This window comes from Lissotriton helveticus, chromosome 2_1, assembly GCF_964261635.1.
Source record: "Lissotriton helveticus chromosome 2_1, aLisHel1.1, whole genome shotgun sequence".
Taxonomy (NCBI): domain Eukaryota; kingdom Metazoa; phylum Chordata; class Amphibia; order Caudata; family Salamandridae; genus Lissotriton; species Lissotriton helveticus.
In genome coordinates, this window is record NC_136059.1 from 780,566,839 (window position 1) to 780,589,778 (window position 22,940).

At 47.7% G+C, this 22,940-nt stretch overlaps 1 protein-coding gene across 1 annotated transcript in view; it reads left to right on the forward strand.

Moving 5' to 3' along the window:
• The window catches only part of WDR36 (WD repeat domain 36), a 433,115-nt gene that overhangs the window by 107,027 nt on the left and 303,148 nt on the right, over positions 1–22,940 (forward strand). The gene's annotated exons all lie outside the window — the stretch shown is intronic.

Below are 22,940 nucleotides of genomic sequence, written 5' to 3' on the forward strand. Positions count from 1 at the left end.
TTTCTCCCAACTCCAAGTGAACCAGCCATACCCTGGAAAGAGTGGAAAAATATATTTTTGACTTACATTTTAGCTACAGGTGCAGATAAGTATGGACCTATTCGCAAACAAGAAATGTTACTTCATCATCTAGGTGTTGAGGGACGTTGTTTGTATGAGAACTTACCTGAAATATCCTTAGGAATGAATAGTGGAGAGCCATCTAATGTTTACGAGATGAGTATGCAAATGTTAAAAAAAAGATTTGTTGCCAAAATTAATACAGTTTTGGAATGGCACAAGTTTTTCTGTCGAGTACTAAAGACAGATGAAGACATTGCATCTTATGTAGCCACTTTAAGGGGTTTGTCTTTGACTTGTCAGTTTGAGAATTTAGGAGATTCACCCATACGTGACCAGATTGTTAGGTGTACTAACAACAAAAGGGTACGAGAAAAATTACTTATTAAAGATTCCACTTTAGAAGAAGCATTTCAGATAGCAAAAAGTTTAGAAAACTCTGATTTATGGATTAAAGAGATGGACCAATGTACCAACTCTGTAGTGTCTAAAAACCCTCCAATGAAAGATTCTGAATCTAGGGATCTGAATCCAAAGGGGTCGCAGATCCATGCATGTGTCGATGAAACGAAAGTTGTAAAGAGGGGTGGGACGTTTCAACCAAAGTCCTTTAGTAAACCTCCTAACGCATCTCGCACTGTATCCACTAACATGTTTTCGCAATCTAATTCATGTGCTTTCAAATGTTATAGATGCGGATCTCCTGGGCATATCGCTTCTAGTACCAAGTGTATGGCTCGAATGAAAAATTTCCTAGCTAACGTACAGGAAAGTTTAAATTCTATTAAGGAGGCGGAGGCGAGGATTAGTCTGTACTTTCTCCTTTATTTTTCTCCAGCAGCCATTAAAAAGGTATCAACAACTCAACAAAACTACATTTCCCATGAGCATCAGGGAAAATGGGAATAGAAAGTCTCTGTAACTGTCCAATCCCAGTCCGGGGCTCCCAATATCCTTCCCTGCTGGCACTCTATCCTCCTCTTTCTTCCTGCGACATTGCCACAGGTTGTCAATCGTTATTCCTGCTTGCCCGTCTCCGAACCTATGGTACAAACAGATTACGTAAGGCACCAGGAAGTGAACGTCCAATCGCATTATTTAGTAAAATAATCGACGTATGAGCATAACAACGTCCTTGACCAGGACAGTGAAAAGAAAGCATCATAACAGTCAACAGTACAGTAAGAACTGCATCATAAAGATGTTACTTACCGTCCCAACGTAGCAATTCTGGGAGGGTTCGAAAGAAGACAGGGTGGGCTAATCCTCGCCTCCGCCTCCTTAATAGAATTAAAACTTTCCTGTACGTTAGCTAGGAAATTTTTCATTCTATGTCAGGAGCGGAGGCTTCTGATTTGGCTAGTTCAAAGCTTCTCCACCACCAGTGAAGCCAGAGACGCTACTGGCTTAAAGTAAAATCTCTTGAAGGTGGAGTCTGAAGACCAGTCTGCAGCCTTCAGAATATCTTCCAGGCGAGCTCCCAGGGAATATGCCTTGGACGCCATTGCTCACCTCACAGAATGGGCTCCAAACTGGGAAATATCTATCCCAGCTTCCTGCATAACCCATCGCACCAATCGCGCAATAGTAGGAGAAGAAACCGCCCGTGTGGTTTAGTAAGAGCAATAAACAGTTGTCTGACACCCTGTGGGCATATATCAATCATCGCCACTTCATAGGCCTTAAGTGCCCTCACCACACATAGCTTCGCGAAATCCGGGAATGCAGGATACGAGATAGACCGGGAATCCCCTTTGGTACGCCTAGAAAGATGGAAGGTAACCCCATCCGGGGTTTAGACCCGACCTGTAAGATCCAAAGCTCTCACATCTGAGACTCTGCGACAAGAGATCAGACAAAGCAGCATTGCCAGCTTCGCTGAAATCTGCTTCCTCAACAGGTATTTATTGGACGGCCACTCTCGGAATAAGTTCAGGACCTTATTTACATCCCATAAAACTGAATAGCGGGGTTCTGGGGGAACTGATAACCTGATCCCCCGCAGCAGTTTGCAGACCAGAGGGTGTTCCCCTATTGGATGGTTCTCCAACGGAATATGTCCTGCCGATATGGCCGACCGAAAGGTATTGATCGATCTGTAGGCTAAGCCGTCCTTTGCCAGGGAGGCTAAAAAAATTAAGGACGTGGACAATGTCTGCCCCCACTGGATCAATCTGCAGTCGCAGACACCAACTACTCCACCGAGACCAAGCTGATCGGTACCTCTTGTTGGCACTGTCTGCCCAGGATTTGGCCAACAGCGTGGCAGCGTCCTCCGAAAGTCCCGGGACTTGTCAGCGTTGCCTGTAACCCGCCAGGCCATCAGACACAGGTTGCCTGTGGTCAGGAGATGGTGAGGATCCCCTTGAGGATTCTTGAGGCGATCTGGAACGCGGGGTAGAGGGATTGGAAAATCCCAGGAAAGTTCCATCAGAACCGGAAACCAGGCTTGCGACCTCCAGATCGGGGTGATCACCACCAGATCCGCTCGGTGCCTGCGCACCTGGGTTGACACTCTCATGATCATCGAAAAAGGAGGGAACGCGTAGCCCCTCTCCATGCTCCAATCCTGCAGGAACGCAAATATCGCCGCTGCTTCCGGGTCTGGACGCCAACTGAAATAACGCACCAGCTGGGCGTCCAGACTGGAAGCAAAGAGGTCCACTGTGAACGGACCCCATTTGTCCTGGATCGCCTTGAACACATCCGGGCGAAGTTGCCATAGACTGGCGTCTCTCCAATGACGAGACCACCAGTCCGCCACCTGATTGGCCGATCCTGGCAGGTGCTCCGCCGACAGGGAGATTTCGTTGAATAGGCAATATTCCCAAAGAGTCCGGGCAAGATCGGATAAGGCCCTGGACCTGGTTCCTCCCAGGTGGTTGATGTAGCGCACTGCTGCCACGTTGTCCATCTTTAGAAGGACGCAGCACTGAACTCTGTCCTTCGTCCAACACTTCACCGCAAACGACCCCGCCATCAACTCCAGACAGCTGATGTGAAGATCTCTTTCTGCGGATGACCATACTCCGCCTGTAGAAACAGCGCCGCAACGCGCTCCCCAGCCCAGGCCGCTGGCGTCCGATTCTATCACCAAGTCTGGTTTGGAACCGAAGATCGCCCGACCATTCCAGGCATCCATATGTTCGATCCACCATCGAAGCTCCGTCCTGACCTCTTCCGTAAGGGGAACGACCTGGGAGTAGGTGAGGCCTTTGCGGAGGTGAAACACTTTGAGGCGTTGAAGGGCCCGGTAGTGAAGGGGTCCCGAGAATATCGCCTGAATGGATGACGCTAGGAGACCCACCACCCTGGCTAGGTGTCGCAACAGGATCGTTGGAAATGCCAGGGTTCGTCTCAATTCGTGCCTGATCCTGGAAAGTTTCAGAGAAGGCTGGGACAAGGTGGCCTCCACGGAATCTATCAGAAAACCTAGGAACTGCATTCTCCTGGATGGGAGTAGGTCCGACTTGGCTTGATTGACTATGAACCCCAAGGACTCTAGAAGGGTGACCGCCCTCTGAAGGTGGGTCAGCAACGTCCGTGAACATTGATTCAGGAGGAGCATGTCGTCCAGATAAATGATAAGACGGATGCCCTCCGTGCGCAAGCGCTCCACTACCGGTTTCAGCACCTTGGTAAAACACCACGGGGCGGACGACAATCCGCAAGGAAGGGAGGCAAACTCGTAGATCTGCTGACCCCACTGAACTGAAGGAAACGTCTGTGGGGAGCAAAGATGGGAATCGTGAGGTAGGCATCCTTCAGGTCCAACCGGACCATCCAGTCCCCTTCCTGAAGCAGATCCCGCAGGAGGTGAATGCCCTCCATTTTGAAATGGCGGTAAATGAGCCAGCCATTGAATTCTTTGAGATTTAGCACCGGTCGATAGCCCCCGTCCTGCTTCTCTACAATGAAGATATTGCTGAGGAAACCTCGCGGGTGCAGAACCGTCTGTACAATAGACCCCTTCCGAAGGAGATCCGCTACCTCTCTGTCTATCAGAGAGCATTGGTCGTGCGTGAAGCTGATAGGCTTGGGGCGAACGGGTTGCCTGGGGAACCCCGAGTATTCTATTTGGAACCCACCGACGGTCTGTAAGACCCAGGCGTCGGAGGTGAGCGAAGACCATGCCTGAAGAAAAAACTGGAGTCTGCCCCCCACTTTCAGGCCCGTTGCATTCTGGAGTCTCACCTTTGTGATTATTGTAGCCGCCGTCTTCTCGTCCTCTTCCACCACGGCGGCGGGGATAGCCTCTGGTGTGGTAGAAATTCCCGAACTTGTCGGGATCCTGGTATTGACCTCTGTGAGAGTCACCCTGCTTGTAGGAGCCTCTGTTACAGGGTCTGCCAGACGAGCGGCCCCTTCCACGACTGGCTGCGCCAAAAACACGTGGCGTGAAGATTCTTTTGACGGACGTCTGAGCCTTGTCCAAAGAGTTGAAGGTATTCACGAATTTGCCCAGCTCCTTCACGAACGGGTCCCGGAAGAGGTTACCCTCCGCCATGGGACCTGCCTCGGATGTGGCTAGTTCCCCCAACTTCGGGTCAATCTTGATTAAGATAGATCTTCGCCTCTCCGTTGAAATGGCCACGTTTACATTTCCCAGGAAAATTATCGCTCTCTGCGCCCAACCGGAAAGGATCTCCGGGGAAACCAAAGATCCCGAGGCCTTGGCATCTTCGGCCATATCCCAAATTTTAGCCAACGGCCCGGCCGTGTCCAAGAGCTTATCTTGGCAGGCCCTCCAAGAACGGTCGATGCCCTTCTTGGGATTCTTCACAAACTTAGTTAGGAAGGTAGACATTTTGGGATCGATTTCAGGGGTTACCGTAACCTTACCCTCCAAGGTAACTCAACGGAGAGAAAACTGAGCTAATGGTGCTAGGCAATTCCCCCAAAAAACCATTGACTCTCTGTGGCCCCCTTCACTTGGCCCAGCCCAGGGAGTCCATCAAGAGCCTGGGCATCTGGCTGGACTCTGCTCTGACCTTCGGCCACCAGGCAACAAAACTAGCAGCAGCCTGCATGGGTATCATCAGACTAATTCGGAAGATCCTACCGCTCCTTCCTCTCAAGGCCAGACAGATCATGGTCCAGGGTCTCATCCTCTCCCGGCTTGACTTCGGCAATGCCCTATACCTAGGCTCCCCTGAATCTACCCTGAAAAAACTGCAGGTGATACACAACTGCGCGGCCCGTACCCTCCTGCGCATTCCCCGCCGGCAATCAGTAAGATCGGAACTGAGAGCACTTCACTGGCTACCGGTAAAAGATAGGGTCAACTTTAAAAGCATGTGCATTGCCCATCGTGCCTACTGGAGGAAAGGAGCAGTCCTTAATCACACCCTGATCACTCCCTGCAACCCCAACAGGCAGCGGAGATCATCCCTTGCCTTTCAGGTCATCATCCCCAGATACAAAAGAGAAAAGTGGAGGCAGAATGTTCTCTACTAACGCAGCAAGGCTCTGGAACTCCCTTCCACTCTCCATCCGGTCAGAACCAAACATCTTGCTATTCCGTAAAAAACTAAAAACTTTTTTCTTCAGGAAATAGTTCCAGACCCACCTTTCCACACCATACTCCGTTATAGCGCTGGGACGCCTGCGGGTAGCTATCGCGCTTAACAAAAACATATTCCATTCCATTCCAAGGTGGGGCGCGGGCACTCTGCCCGAAGGCAACTACGTACCTCCTGGTCCAAAGGTTTTCGAAGCCTAGCCGCCATATAGGCCGCCACCTTAGGAGCAGGAACCCAGTGCGACGAGCGCGGGTGAAGCAACTTGTCAGGATTAAGCATGTCGGAACTGGGATCCGAGCTGGACTCCTGAGTGGGTTGGGCGGGAAGCCACGCATTGTCTGGTTCCCCATCCCCATCCGAGGTTTGGGGTGATTCATCCAGGTCGACGGTCGTCGCGTCGTCCTGGCCTCCCCCCAAAGCGCCAGTCGGCGCCTCCTTTGAGGTGGAAGGTGTATCCGCCGTCTTTGCGTCTAAAAAGGCTTTCTTCAATCGTGAAAACGCGTCGGAGTCCACCCCCGCGTCCGCAGGGCGCTTCCTCTTGGAGTCTGTGGCCTCTGCCAACAGTTGGCTCTGAGGTATGGAGTCCGCGTGCCCCGAAAGGTCAGTCCCTTGCCCGGGGGGTTGGCACTGCGCCTGCAGCTGGTCGATCTTCTTCTCTAAGGGTGCAACCACCCGCGACACCGCTTTTATAATGGAAGAGTCCATAACCTGGCAGAAGTGGTCATCTACTGGGAGGTACATGACTTGCTGCTCCTCTTCCTCCTCGTAGTACTCATCATACTCCGTAGCGCTCTTGCGCCACACCAAGGAGCCGATGCAAATAGGGGTTAAAGGTAGGGCAGAACCCTGAGCAATCTGTATTTCTTCCCACCGAAGCGGGGTAATTAAATTGATGGTGGGACCAACAGCCTCTGCTATGAGGCACCACGTGAAAAACCTGCCTGTGCCGGTCCCGAAAAACTCGATCAATGTCCTACCCGCCTCGCGGGTGTTCAGGCTCCAGGCAGGGGCTCTGCTCACAGAAATAGCCTTAGCGCTGCCCGATTTCCAAAACCCAAGCCACACCAGTCTTCCCCCGCGGTCCGCGAGTCCGTCGAGCCACCTCTCCCGACGCGAGTAGGAAGCGGAACTCGACGACTCGCGCCCGCCGGGGGGTAAGCTCCTCAGAGCGGCAGCGAGGCAAGCGCGGTCCCCTAGTGGCGGGAGGCCGCCCGCGCACAGAGCTCAAAGGCACAACACCCCCCGAAAGGAGCGGAAAACGCCCCCGCGGCTCACGCACCGAGTCGCTATGTCAAACCCCTCCCCGGGGAAGAACCCTCAGTGCGTCAACAGCGCGATATCAAGCGCTTCAGCATAGCAATCATGAAACAATAAAACGGTTAGTCAGAAAAAGGAAAAACACTCATCTGTATGCTGCTGGAGCAGCGAAGAAAGAGGAGGATAGAGTGCCAGCAGGGAAGGATATTGGGAGCCCCGGACTGGGATTGGACAGTTAGAGACTTTTTCTATTTCCATTTTCCCTGATGCTCATGGGAAATGTAGTTTTGTTGAGTTGTTGATACCTTTTTAATGGCTGCTGGAGAAAAATAAAGGAGAAAGTACAGCCGAATCAGAAGCCTCCGCTCCTGACATAGAATTTCGATTTGTAGAGCGTGTGGGAAAAGAGGACACATTGCTAAGGCTTGCAATGCAAAAACTCAATATATTCATGAGATTGATGACATGTGTGAAAATATTCAAGAACTCATGTTGTGTGTAGATGGGGCAGAAATTCAAGAGAATAAGATCTCAGAATCTGTCTGCAAGATTGATATAGCTACTGAAAGTTCTGACAAGCTTGAAAAGCCACACTCAGTCATAGATTTTGATGGTAAAGAAGTCAAAATGTTAATTGACTCGGGTAGCCGGTATACGTTATTATCAAAAGACATGTACCTTCGAGTATGGGGAAGTGAAAATAACGTAGATGCTTGGGACGTACCTGACATTACAGCTGTTGGTTACGGCGGTAAAACCATTGACATTCTAGGGCTTAAATGGATGATTATAAGTCTTTCATGTAGGAAGGTGTATGGGAGAGTGTATTTGACGAAGCAGGGTTCTAATTTACTAGGCTTGCGACATCAAAAAGATCTCGGGATTATGCTTAATCCGAATGCACTAGAACCTGTAACATCCTTACCTGTGCTTCATGTAGATAATTTTGAGGATGATGTTATGGAGAAATTTCCAAATGTTTTCTCTGACAAATTAGGAAAGTTAGTGAATTTTGCTCATAAAATCATTCTAAAGAAAAATGCAGTACCAGTAGTTCACAAGGTAAGGAATGTGCCTTATCTAATGAGGGGTCCCCTTCAAGAAGAATTAGACAAACTATTGAAATTAAATATTATTGAACCTAGTGAGGCCTCAGAATGGCTCGCACCCGTCGTAGTTGCGCCCAAAGATGGTGGAAACAAGATTCGTTTGTGTGGACCTGCGCGACCTTAACAGAAATATTTGGGTTGACGGACAACCACTACCGAATATTTCTGAAATGTTAACAAGTATGGGTGGGGGAGCAATTTTCAGTGTTATGTCTGCTGCATATCACCAAATTGATTTGGACAAGGAATCAAGACATCTTACATCCTTTGTAACACCACTGGGAGCATTTCGCTACCTAAGAATGCCTTTTGGTTTGGCATCTGCCTCAGCAGTATTGCAAAAGGTTATGCAACAGATTTTTGGTGATATGAACAACGTCTTATGTTTTCAAGATGATGTGTTAATTGTTGGGAAAAACAATGATCATCATGATGAAGTTTTAACTGAAGTTTTGAGGCGAATGGAGAAGAATGGATTGACTATAAAGAAGGAAAAATGCCAGTTGAAAAGAGATTGTGTGACTTATGTAGGGCATGAAATATCAAGGTCGGGAATAAAGCCTAAGAAGAGTATTATCACAGCTATTAATGATGCTCCTATTCCCCTCAACAAAGAGCAATTGAAATCATTTCTAGGACTAGCTGAGTACTGTTCTAAATTCATAAAAGGTTTCTCAGAAATAGTAGAACCTTTGAGATTATTAATGAAAAATGGTGTTACTTTTGAATGGAATCAAACCTGTGAGAATGCATTCATGTCTGTAAAAAAGGGATTTTACACGTACCTACTCTTGGACATTTTGATGCCAGAGGGAAAACCTATATCACTACTAATGCAAGTGTGGTGGGGATTGGAGCTGTCCTATCTCAAATTCATAATGGAGTGGAAAGGATTATTGGTTTTGGTTCCAGGAGGCTTCAGGGAGCTGAAGTTTCATATCCTGCGATTGAGAGAGAAGCTCTTGCGTGTTGTTGGGGCATTAAACATTTTCGATACTTTATTTGGGGGATACCTTTCAAGGTACGCACTGATCACAAACCTTTAGTACACTTATTTAAAGGAGGAAGAGGTTGGGATGGCAATGTTACTCCCAGGATTTCTAGATGGATACTATCTGTAATTGAGTATAATTTTCAAATGGAGTATATGAAGGGTTTAAAAAATATGGTTGCAGACTGTTTATCTAGAATGCATGTGGATGCTACAAAGGAAGATTTAGAGGAAGTGGTAGATGTAATCAGATGCAATGAGGAACAAGCATTCGATAAGGTAGAATGGAACAAGGGCTTATCAGAGGATGATTTGTTATTGAAGATGATGGATTGTGTATCGAAAGGATGGACAAAAGCAATTTCTGATGCTCGTTTTAGGAGTTTCTATCACGTTGAGAATGAATTGAGTGTAAATGAGGGGAAATTGTGGAGAAGGAACAAGCTGGTACCACCGACTAAGTTGAGGTGTAAAATCATGAACATAGCACACAAAGTACTTCTTGGAAGGAATATGACTAAGTGGCGTGTCCGGCAGTAATTTTGGTGGTCAGGGATGGACAATGATATTGAGGAACTTGTCAAAGAATGTTATGCATGTGCTATGAGTGACAAAACGAAACTTGTGAGGCAACCTCCCCTTGCTTGTACAGAGTTTCCCAAACGACCATGAGAAAGATTAGCTATTGATTTTTTAGGTCCCATTACTAGATTAGGATCACAGAATAAGTTTTTAATGGTCCTTGTAGATTATCACTCCAAGTGGTTTGTTGTGGAGTCTACTGATTGTATTGAGACGGAAAAAGTGATTGGTTTTATGGAGAGAGTATTCTTGAATGAAGGTATTCCAAAGACACTAGTGTCAGATAATGGAGTCCAGTTGATTTCCAGAAAAATGAAAGAATTCTTGAGTAAAATGAGAATTGTCCATGAGAGGGTTACATTGTTTAGACCTTGGGCAAACGGTTTGGTTGAGAGGATCAACCGTCTATTAATGGACAACATTCAACTTTCATTAGCAAACGGATTGGTGTGGTCCGAGGAACTTAAGAAATTGGTGTGGTCTCATAGAATTATACCACATTCAATGACTGGAGTTTCTCCATTCGTTTCTCTTAAGAGTCGTGAACCAGGTATGAAAGAGGTTCCTGGTTGGTTAAAAAATAGAGAATGTGTATAGGTGGATCATGATGCGGTTGAGGAAGATGTTAAAAGACAACAATAAATGGCCATGAGTCATTACAATTTAAAGAAAGGTGCTAAAGATTCGAATATTGAAGCAGGTGATTGGGTTGTGGTGAGAAGAGGTGGAATTGTTACCAAGGGGGATAGTAAGTTTTCTAAGCCCATACAAGTAAGAAGTTTAAAGAGAAACATTCTTATCCTATCTGATGGATCTGCTTGGAGTTGTGTAAATGTGTCTAAATGTCATGCTCCTTAATACTTATATAGTAATATGTTTCCTGCATTGAAGGAGTTGTGGAAAAGTGTACAAAAGCCATTTCGTAAATTATTGATGATCAATATGTTTCTTGCATTTAACTTTGCGAACTGTTTTGTATTATATTCTTTTTCTTGTTATTATTGTTCTATATAAGGGGGAGATATATATGTGGGGATTTACGCATAATGGAATGTTGAGTGTTGCTAGGTATTATGGAATGTTGATCTTTAAAGTGAAGCATTGAGAAAACTGGAGTTGGTGAAGCAGCTGGAGGCCGAACCAACCTACCTTCTGTGTTGGAACCATCTTTACACATATGCTTTATTTATGACATCTGTAGCAACTCTTTTTTTGAAGAGTTGGATAAGTTTAAAGGCCCTTTTTAGGTTTTGACTGGCCATGCGCTTTGCGCATGTGCCAAAAAACCTCTTGAGTTGTGTGTGTGGGTCGGGATACGCCCCCTCCTCCGATTGGCTAGCTCCATAAATGGAGGCTAGCCATTGGACGAGGGGCCTGTCCGTCAATGCCGGACCAGATTCGGGGGCGTTCCCGAGATTCTTTGGCTTTTGCCGACGTCACGCGACGTCAGCCAAAAGCCGGGAACGCACCCGAATCTGGTCCGGCATTGAGCCGGCACCCGCCTTCCTGCTTCGTTTATTTTGCAGTTACACACAGCCGTGAAAATAAGTAACTTCACATATTGTGAAACTCGTTTATGTCTGCCCCGAGAGGATGAGTTGTCAGGCTCGGGCTGTTGCGGTCGGAAGAAGGCAGAGAGCTGGTGAGTTAGTTCCCTCTGTAAAGTTATACTCTGTTTAATTATATAGCCCCGTTGTTTAAAGGACTTCTGAATGTCGCAGGCTACTTTTCATTTATACATTATTAGGAAACTCGCTCGCGGAAGACTTCGGCATTTCTGTGTGATTATGCAAGACAGCAGTTTGAAATGTCCCATGGCTATGTAAATATAATTGTGCTACTGTGTGAAAGTAAATACTTTGCTGTTCTCAGACCGTTGGTAACAAATCGAATATCTCGTAGGCGGATAAGCGATCGAAAACATTTGCTTTTCGTTTAAAACGTTATCTTCCAGTTTCGATAACAGAACTTCCCGAACGTATAAAAAAAGAAGAGGCGATGTATCACGGGAGTTCCCAAACAACCTGTCCCGTTGCGTGCAGGTTGCACTGTGTTTTCACGGAAGGAATAGCGCCTGGAGGCAGCGTCAAGGCACACGCTCCTAGGTTATGAGCAGATGATCATCGGGGTTTTCTGCCCTCTGGGGTTGCTAAATCAAAAGTTAATTGTTAATGAGAAAATGAAAGGCGAAATAGGTGAATTTTTGGTATAGTAGTGGATGGAGGAGCAGGGCTTTAAGTGGGCCGGTTCTGCCAGTGCTCAGCACCGGCAGTTCTCAAAAGTAGGTGCTGAGACGGGTCCCTGTCGGGCTCTCTCCATTTTTCCTCTCACCATCAGCGTGAAAAAATCGCAGCTCTGCAGCAGCAGTTCCCCTCTTCACTGCCTGCTGTAACTTCAAAAAGACTCATAGTGCCTCAAATCCCATATTCTAGAGACACTGGTGGGTGCACTGGACGCCAGGCTTTGCCTTCTCTTCGCCTTGTTAGATGTACCTTTGTTTACCCTGTGGGCAGGCAGTAATGCCTCCAAGGTGGTTGATGACCAACTCAAAATCCATTGAACTAGCATATAGCAGTTGGCGACCCAGCAAAGGTTTTAGGAACTCTTTGCATTGGAAAAGGCCCGCCCCAGGTTGGTGAACATTCGTGACCCTTGTGAGGCTTGCACCATTAACTTGACACGTGCAAGATTCCACAACCCCGGTGTGGGGCCTAGCAAAGACTTGCTGCAGTTATGCCGGAGAATTGTCGTGCCCGTCCCGGGGGACTCAACTGTGACTGCAGCGCCTCTAAGGTAGGGGGCACACGCGAAGTGCTCTGAGCGCCTTAGACTACAAGCGACACACCACAAATTGAAGAGAGCGCCTTGTTTTACAGTGCGCGCGGGCATCTCATTAGTCTTGCCTCCCGTACACTGTCTATGTGCAGGCCATATAAAATACAGCAGGCAGGCTAATTAAAATATGACAGATCCCATCTTCAGGACCGGCCTCCCAGGATAACATGTTTTCTATTATTAGCAATGAGCCTTATCTGCTCCCCTCCCCCCAGACACCCGATCCCCACAAAGGCACCTTGCCGCCCCCGCCGCCGATGCCACGGCAAGCGCTTCACGCGATCACAACCAGCGATTTGTCTGCGTGGCGCTCGGCGGACATACATATATTTTTTTAAACTTGCCCAGCGCGTGTAAATTACAAGACGCTGGCGGGGCGGGGGCGCTTGGCCTGCCTTCGCTCAGTGGATAACCCCGTGGCAGGGCGGTGCCACGCCGGATGACGGATGGCACCGCTGCCTGCAGTACCAGCTCTCGGGGGCCCTCCCAGGGCAGACAGGGAGGCAGCTGCGCTCTCGAGACGTCAGGAGCCTGGCCTGCCCCGGCTCAGGTTATCAATGGCCTGCAGTGTTCCAGCCGGAGCCCAGCTACCCCCTGCAGCCATTACTTTTACAGCTGAAGTCGACCTTCGTCTCCCGGCAATTAGCCTTCAAGCCACACACAACTTCTTAGTAGCCAGGCATAGGGTGTCTGCTGAAGCTGCACGGACTGCAGCGGGGCTGATATCTATATATTCGCAATTAGTTTGCCAGCTAGTGCTGCGTTTCTGTGGCCTCGCAAGGTGTTTGGGAAGCGCTACACAAATACCATTTCAATAGCACCCACGATTAAGCTTCTAACTGGAGCATAGCCTTTCATAGTCAGGAACAACACTGGGGCGAGACCGGAGTTGTACCTCCGCCTAGAGTCACGCTTGCCCTAGCTGTGACTACCTCCTACGGCCACGCCCATTCTTTCGGCTCATGCCAACATTGTGCCAGCGTTGAATGGAGCAATGCGTGTCTAGTACAAAACAAGCATTTCCTTGCTAGATAACGGAGTCACTTCTCATAGCCTTGCTTCGCTGCTCTGGCAAGATTCTTGCAGAAGGGTCCGGCCTTACTGCTAGCGCCGAGGGTTTCCTTGAAAATGTCAGCAGTGCCGTGAAGCCTCTTCAAAGCCCATCTAGGCGCTGCAGCGCTCAGCCTTTCTTCTAGCAAAGACCTAATGCCAACAGAGCATGCTTTCTTGTAGTGCCTAACTCTTACAAGCGGATACAAAACGAGGCAGATGGAATACTTGAAGGAATCTCAGCATTGCTGATAATGCAGGGCCGCATTCCAGTACACATCATGTCACCTCAGTTTCGACCCAGCTATATGCAAATCAGTCTTGATCCTTGCGCCAATGAGATCAGGCCAGGTCCTCCTTGAACGGGAGCGCAAGAAACCCAGGACCGGTCTCGCTCTTATTACAGCCAGGTAATGGTTGATTCCCTTTTTAGGTTTTGACTGGCGATGCGCACGTAGTGCGCATGCGCCAAAAAACCTTATGTTTTGTGTGTGCAGTCGGGTATCCGCCCCAGTCTCCCATTGGCTAGCTCCATAAATGGAGGCTAGCCATTGGGAGACGGCTCTGCCCGTCAATCCCGGACCAGATTCGGGGGCGTTCCAGAGAATTTTTGGCTTTTGGCGACGTCACGCTACGTCAGCCAAAAGCCCTCAGGAACGCCCCCGAATCTGTTCCGGCATTGAGCCAGCACCCGCCTTCCTGACCTTCTCGGTTTCTTCCCTCAGGCTCGGACGGGAATAATTATCCCTCCCCTCGACTCCTCTTCACACCCACTCACTCCCCTCCTCCGAATTCCGCCGCCGCCCCCTCCTCCACGCAGCCGATTCTACCCCTTCCCGCCCCTCCCGCCCCCTGCTCCTTTCCCCGCCGGCACCAAGACACCAAGGTGACTTAAACTTGGTAGAGTTGGAGAAGGGAAACTACGTTTTAAATATTGTTTGCAGACAAATTCTGGTTTTATTGTCTATTGAATTACTCCTTACTGCCTTAACTAAACATTAACCTAATGAAAGGAATGTTGCGATTTTAGTTTTGGCACGTAATGCACCATTTGACCAATGACAAAAACGTCTAAAAATTATAAAGTTAAAATCCTAGAGACTGGTTGTTAAATTAGTGCTTTGTTCCCCTATTTACGCCAGCATTTATAACGATTCTTTAAATACAAATGAGAAAGGTCCAAATAAAAAAAAAATAACAACAATTGAAAATAGGTAGCGGTAGACAGAGGCAGTGAATGGTGGGCGGATCCTGGGGTGAGATAGAGGGTCACAGAGGGGAAGTCAGCGAGGGCGGTAGAGGCAGTGAGGGGTGAGTGAAAGGTCTAGATGGCGCCATAGATTGTGAATAAGGGAAACGGGCTGTGAGTGAAACGGGATTGAGGGGCAGCAAGGAAGACGGAGGTAATGCGGGAGAGCCGGTGAGACCGAGACCCTCTCACAATAGCTTATCCTGCTCACACGGGCCTCGTGAGAGCAGATAATCCACGGGAGCATCTAGAGGCTGCTTTCCTCAGTATCGTGGGAGAGGAGATTCGCCCCGATTCCTGCCTCCACCGGAGAGGAGAAATGAGGCCACAGCAGCAGGAGGCGGCCGGGCCCGGCGATGCCTAGGACCCCTGGAAGGAGTGCATGGACACCGCCGTGCAGCTGGCACTGCGGGCTGGAGAGGTGAGCACAGAAGCAAGCGGCCATAAGGTGGAGGTGGGGTGAATCTGGAGGGGGGGAAAGGCTACGGTGGATAGAAGGGTCAAGATGGGAGGCACGGGTCCTCTCGAGGGAGCTTTGGGCTAGCAACGATCAGGGCTTTCGGAGTTAGGGTAAGGGGGCGTGCGGACGATCAGCAACGCTCTCGGCTGTGTAAATCACTCAACGGTTGAGGGATGTTATAAAAGAACCCCTTTTCATCCATGGGAATGAGTGAACTACTTGCAGATATATGGGGTGGGTTCCCACGCCTTAAACCGATTTGGAGTGTGACACTGTAACCCACCCCAAATCTTCGGCTGGGTGATTCAAACCCCGATCGAGACAGTGTGACGCCCCATAAAAAATTGTGGTGGAATCTGTAATTTTCGATACTATTCTTTCCTAAGTTTTAATTTGTCCCTGGTTTTTAACATGGATATTTCAGCTGCTTTGAGCTATGGCCATGAGTTAAGTGCTCCAAGCTAATAATTGTGATTGACCTGCTGGATACATGTTCTGATCCAGGCAGGCCCCCTCACCCCTTCATCCTTCAAAGGTTGATTGGAAGGGTTTCAGTCAAGTTGGCAAAAAGAAACAGTGCAGCAAAACTGCAGTCACTGCAATTTAAGTCATATTATGTTGATTGTAAGAGTGACAGATTGTTTCTTTTCTTCTCCTGTGAGTCACAGAAGAAAGCTGGTTGGTTTCTGTTTTGGTAACTTTTGCACTTGGCATAATGAACATTTCTTTTTTTAGCATTACAAGCGATCTTGTGCGTAAGTACAAAAGTGACCAGCTGTTTTTTTTTTTTTGCAGCTGTATTTTCCAGTTTTTGGACTTTCCATCCTGAAGTTACCCTGCGTTTTGATTTTTGGCTAAATATAAGCTTCCCTACTGTGCAGTTACAGGTGTCGTGGGGGGGGGGGAGGGGCACGGTGAAGGGTTGGTGTATTTCCAGTGGTTAAGCAATAGGCGAAGACAAAATGTAAACACCCATTGGTAAAGAATTAGGAAGACCGCATGGAGAATTTCCAGGTTTGAGCTAATAAGACAGAATCAACATTATTTTGGCGTATAGACTGAGTAACAACTGGTGAAAGAGGTAATGAATGTCAGTGCTGGAAGCGAAATTAGTGCACACCCATAAGGCCTAGTACCACATTCAAAATAAAAGCCGTTTTTTTTATGGACTCTGCTTGTGCCTCCGTGTGCCCCTGTTGCGCCTCTGTGTACCCCTGTTGCATGCTTGTGCCTCTGTGTGCCCCTGTTGCCTGCTTGTGTCTCTGTGTGCCCCTGTTGCCTGCTTGTGCCTCTGTGTGCCCCTGTTGCCTGCTTGTGCCTCCGTGTGCCCCTGTTGCCTACTTGTGCCTCTGTGTGCCCCTGTTGCCTGCTTGTGCTGTGTGGGTGTGTGTGGAGGGCTCCGTGTGGCTGTGTGTGTGGGAAGCTTTGTGTGGCTGTGTGTGTAGGAAGCTTTGTATGGCTGTGTGTGTGGGGGGCTTTGTGTGGCTGTGTGTGTGGGGGGCTCTGTGTGGCTGTGTGTGTGGGGGGCTCTGTGTGGGTGTGTGTGTGTGGGGGGGCTCTGTGTGTGTCATTTGCGGGAGATAAAGCTAGTGGCATTGTAAATGACAATGCCATTTATTTATGTTAAAAAAGCATTAATAAAAATAATGTCAAGAGCAATGCCAATAGCTCTAACTTTAACAAAGGCAAAACCATTGCATTGTAAATGCTTGTTTACGAAAGCATTTGTGTTTATGTTTAGCTACACAATAAATATGTATTCCGTCTGCAACTGTGCCTTTTTTGGGTCACTTATACTGGATATAAACGATTTCCTCATTTGTCCTTGCAGGCGTGAAAGGTGCAGTGAGTGACATAGGGGCCAAAAGTTTTAGGAACCCCACTGAGCGCTGATTATTGGCATATTTTACTACTAAACAAGCAGTCACAAGTGCAGTTACCTTGCAGGTACTCAGGTCATGATTTGAAAGGTGCAGTAGGTAAATGGCACAGGGGGCAAAAGGTGCAGTGGCACAGGGGCCAAAAGCTCTAGGAGCACTGATTATTGCTATATTTTACTGCTAAACAAGCAGTCAAGTGAAATTACCTTACAAGCACTTGGGTCATTGTAGGAAAGTGCCCCTTCTTGATGTGATCATCCCTACTTTCTGCCTGATATTTGATGCAACCTTGACTGAAGTGCACTGTGTTCCTGCTATCCAGGGTCATTAAGAGTTTCCCAGCTACATGATGGCCTCACTGAAACCTATTGTCTTTGGTATCAAACGCCATGTCTAAATAAATCTATACTGATGCCAGTAGTGAATTTTTTTCAACATGCACCCAGAGGGTACCTTAGAGGTGCTCCCTGAAAACCTACCAAGCTCTAGTGTGCTGACTGACTGGTATCGACTAGCCTGTCACCACAGGTGCGTTTCGGACCCCCTGAAGGTGAGAGCCAGCGCTCTCGGAGGTCAGAAACAATGCCTGCTCTGGCTGGAGGTGTTGTCACCTCCTCCAAACTAGATGTCGTGTAATAGCATATCAAGGCAGGAGTCTTCAAAGACTTCTGCCTCCTTTGATATGCAACCTCTGCTTCCCCCAGACTGTGGAAATGCCACACCCTGCCATGAACCTATTTAGCAACAGGACTGGCAGGAAGATCAGCTAGTCAGAAGGCGTGTTCTCTATCAGGTTAGTTACATCCCTAAGATGGGCTACCCGAAGTGAACATGAAAAGTAGAATTCCACTGTCTCGGTTTTTGGTGAAATGAGATGCACAGAAAGTGGTCATATAGGGGATGTTGTCACCCCAAAGGTACATAGCCCATTGGTTACTACCTTACACTCCTCTTAACACCCCTAAATTGAATATTTAGGTGGCACCCCTGACACCAAGAACGCGGATTCAACGGACGCAAGAAAAAGAGGACAAAGAAGAGTGAAGAAGCAAGAACTGAGGACCAGCTGCAGACCTTTTAGGCTCCAAATCCTCCCTACCTGCACCTGTCCCACCAATTGCAATAAACTGTGTAGTCCTGCCGCTGTGCTACTGCCAAAAGCCCCGGTGGTCTGCCAGCACTTTGCAAATTGCCTGCTGTCTCCCTTGGAGTAGAGGAGCTACTCGCCTGCAGGCACCAAACAGCAAAGTCCAGTGTACAATTCTACTGCCCTTCCCCTGAGAAAACGCCAGGACCAACCGGAGCCGCACAGCAACACCTAGGGTACCGGACCCCTTGCAGCAACCAATCTGGACTCCAAGACCGAGCAGCCATAGAGGGACGTCAGCACCACAGGGACCCACTTCGAGAGTGGTCCAGCTGTCCTGTTTTTGTCCCCTCAACGGGTAAGACCGTCAACCGTGAGTGCTTGTGGCGCACAAGCACAGTCGACCTAATCACTGCACCCAAGCGCCCGAGCCCATGTTTCTGAGAACCGACTGTTCTTCCTTGCTCCCACGGCCCTCACCAACCAAGCCCCCAGTTGGGAGCTCCCGGACTTGTCCCGATGTCCCCCATTGCTGCCTGTTTCTAGGAGGCCCCCTCGCACTTTTGGTGTAGCGTGCAAAGCCACCTATCAGACCATCACCTTTCCACCCGGACGATCCAGGGCAGGTAGAGACTAACTGCTGATGGTTTGTTGGGGTTTCTCCCCCTACCATCTTAAGTCTTGAAGGGTATCCCCAGAAACCTTTTGCAAGTAACTGTTTCCAATATATGTCTTTTTCCCTATGAGAAAGCATTGTAGCTTAAAGATGCATTTAAGTGAACGTTTTACTTGCCTGTAAAAATCAGTATCTCAAAGCTCCCTACGGACTGTCTGCCATTCCAGTGCTCCATATGGCGCATTGCAAGCATCACCTCTGCACTTCCTGACCCTTCCTCTATCCCTCACGGACTTCCTAACTTACAGGCTTCCTCTTCTCCTCCCCAAGGACACTGGCACACCTTGGTGTTCGGGTCACCTTTTTTCACAGTACGGGCTTTTATATTGCACAAAAGGCACTCTTTAATGGCTCTGGGGAGAATACATGATTTGTGCAAAAGCACAGGATGTTGAGCTGAGACTCTAACCCGGGTCTCCAAGTCTGCAGCTCTTTCCCTTTTTCAACATCTTTATTATTATCAGCAACATGTAAAAAACATTGACAAAGACAATAGATTTCACATAGGCGAAACTGTTTTGCCTTTGCCAGTACATACGATCTTGAAATGCATACCTTCAGGATGTGCTCTGTATTAACATTTCTGCGATAATTGATTTTACTAAAATGTTGTCCATGTAGAATAGCAACCCAGGCTATCCAAAGGGTGCGCATAACTGACTTGCCTCTTAGTTTACTATTGCCATTGTCAGTGTGGGTGTAAGCATGAATGTTTAAAAATTTGTGTTTGAAAACTATTCCTTAAAAAAAAAAAAATAATAACAATTGCACGGATTGCCTCCTGTTCTACTACTACTGAGATGGAACAGTTCTACATGCGCATAAGATACGTTTTTGAATTCAAAGAGACTTTTTCATATTTTACATGTTTGTTGCAAAATGTCTTTAAAAAGTACAGGTGGCCCAAAAGTTAACTGTGCAGGACATTCTAGTTATTTGCTTTGTTTCATGTCAATTAGCTTGTAACTAAATGCTTGCCTGTTTTGAACAGGTGCCACATGCAAAGATCAGGAGTGTGCTTGCGTCCTCCTGACTATAGATCTATAGAAATGAAATGAAAATGCAACTTATAAGGCGCTACTAAGCCCGAAGGCATCAAGGCGCCTAACCAAAAAGGGAATCATAAAAAGACAAAATCCAGAGCTAAGGGTAGGCTTTGGCTTTAGGCCTCCTAAAAGCTTGCATTGAGGGTAGGGACTTAATTTCCGCCGGCAAAGAGTTCCACAACTTTGGAGCAAGGCTCGAAAAAGCTCTGCCACCCCACTTGGCTCTACGAACGCGGGGGACTGATAGCAGAGATTTATTGGCAGAGCGCAGAGTTCTGGAAGGGGTATAAGGGACCAGCAGGTCTCTTATGCCTCCAGACCTATTTGTAGCCAGAGCCCCATAGATCAAACATAGGGACTTGAAGGAGATCCTGGCCACAATCGGAAGCCAATGTAATGTCTTTCTCGCAGTAGTGGCTGAGGCACGCTTAGGTAAATCCAGTACAAACTTGGCTGCAGCGTTCTGCACCATTTGAAGTCGCAGTAACAGACCCTTGTTTATACCTAGATATAAGGCATTGCAATAGTCAAGTCTGGAACCTATCAGTGCTACTACAACTTGCTTTCTGGCTTGTGGGGACCGATAGTGCTTAATCTTCCGCAAGATATTTATTATACCCCAACATGTGGAGATAGTCCTGTTAACTTGCTGACCCATCCCCAAGGTAGGGTCAATCATGACTCCTAAGTTCCTTGCCAGGGCGGTGGGTACGGGACAGACTCCCAAAGATGTAGGCCACCATTCCGCAGACCAAATATCCTCCTTTCCTCCAAACACCAGAATTTCTGTCTTCTCGCCATTAAGCTTCAATGAATTGCAGATCATCCATTGAGCGACTGCCTCCATACAGTGTCTAAAATTGGAGGCAGCAAAAATGACAGGTTGGGCGAGAGACACCAGAATCTGAGTGTCATCAGCATAGGAGACTACCTCCATCCCATATGATCTAATAAGCCTGGCAAGTGGGGTCACATAGATGTTAAAAAGGGTCGGACTTAATGCCGACCCCTGAGGGACCCCACAATGCACAGGAAGGGATGTTGATAGAAACTCCCCCAGCTAAACTCTCTGTTCCCTCTGGTCCAGGAAAGAGGCCAGCAAACTAAGCGCGGACCCCTCCACCCCTATCTCCCTCAGTCGAGATGTTAACACCGAGGGAGACAGAGTATCAAACGCAGCCGTAAGATCTAACAGGATAAGGAGGGTAGTCTGGCCCTTATCAACTCTGGTGCGGATGTTATCAAGCACCATGGCAAGGGCCGACTCCGTACTATGCCCTCTCCGAAATCCATGCTGCAAATGATCCAAAAGGCCAGAGGTTTCCAGAAAGGCTGAGAGATGCTGGTTAAGATGGGTTTCCAGCATCTTAGCAGGGGCTAGGAGCAGCGAAATGGGGCGGAAGTTTTTAAAAACCCCCGGGTCTAATGTGGGCTTTTTTAACAGTGGCTTAACCACAGCTCTTTTACGTTGTGAGGGGAAAATCCCCTCCCTCATTGCCCTATTCATGATCTCTAATAGCGGAGGCAAAAGAGTATCCTTACATTGTTTGAGGAGTTTCAGTGGACAGGGGTCTAGGGGAGACCCAGACCTAGTCTTATTCAGAAGGGCTTCAAGTTCCTGGAGGGAAAGGGGTGGAAAACTGGAAAAACACCCCAAAGGCAACTCCTCAGATGATGTTAACGGGGGGATAGGTAGACACAGAGAGGTAGATAGTAAAGTCCTCTGTAGCTCTAACGCCGAATATATGTCCACAATTTTAGACTGGAAGAATTATGCAACATCATTACAGAGCTGCTGTGAGCTGACAACGGGATCTGGCACCTTCAAAGAGGTGAGCGTGTCTACGATCTTAAACAGCTCTTTCGGCGAGGTGAGCGAGGTAGTACGGATCGTAAAATACTCTTGCTTAGTCCTTATCACCTCCGCCTTATAATTCCTCAGGAGGGTTTTATGACTTTCCCTATCCCGCGAATCCCAACTAGTCCTCCAGAGACGTTCCTGTCTCCGAACTCCCTGCCTAAGAAGTCTTAACGGTTCCGGGAACCATGGGGCCGATGGACTTTTCCTGGCGGAGTAACGCAGTGAGGCTGGGGCAAGTTCGTCAACAGCTGTTTTAATGGCACTATCCATCCTGAGTACTGCCGAACCAACATCCTCCTCCGAGGAGATGGCCAAACTGGACAATCTGGGGGCAAGCGCATCATTAGTTATGCTCTTGAAGTTATATGGGTATATAGTATAGATTATACAGCTGTGCTGGCTTCAGCGTAGCATAGCTGCAAGTAAAAATAAACTAAACAACTATAACACAGTCATCACTGACTTTGTCATAAAGCTTTTTGTCTTTACTTTCAGCCATTTGCAACATGGCTAAAAACATTGGCAAAACCAACAGGTCTCTCATAGCAGACCTATTGGCTTTGCCAATGCTTGTTTGAAGTGGGACTTATATACTTTCTCAAACTTTGACTTCCAGACTTTTCACCGGGACCGATCCACTTATTGTATCCGACCAGAGCTTCACCTCAGTCGGCCTCAAGTCACACCTGTGTAACCGTCTACTGCTTCCATAGACTATCATTGCCGCTTTCTGGTGCTATTTCTACTTAAAACCTAAAAAATGTATATCTCTGATTCCCTTTATGGGATTTGTCATTTTGGTGTGATTTTGTTTATTAAATTTGACTCTATTTTTCTAATTCTTTTGGGGATTTTCATTGCTTGGCGTTTTGTGATTAACACTGTTTTGGTACTGCATAAATACTATACACATATTCTATGTTAAGCCTGAATGTTGTGTGCCATAGCTACCAGTGGGTTGAGCTCAGTTTAATTTAGTGACTTGGAGGGTTGACGCCATAAAGGAGTGTTGTTATTCTTTGATGTGGGCAGTAGCCCACCTGAAATAATTCATGTTCTTACAATAAATCACTGTAATCATATGTAAATCTGTAATAGATTAATGCTACACAAGGACATCTTACTTGACTAGAACTCACAGCAAATCTCTAAACTAGATTAAAAAAAATTTACAGCAGAAAAGATGATGCAGCACTCATAACATTTGGGGTGCATGCTGAGTTGGGGGCTCTTTGTTGTTGTGTGTGATGTCAAAGGAATCTAATTTCAGAGAAA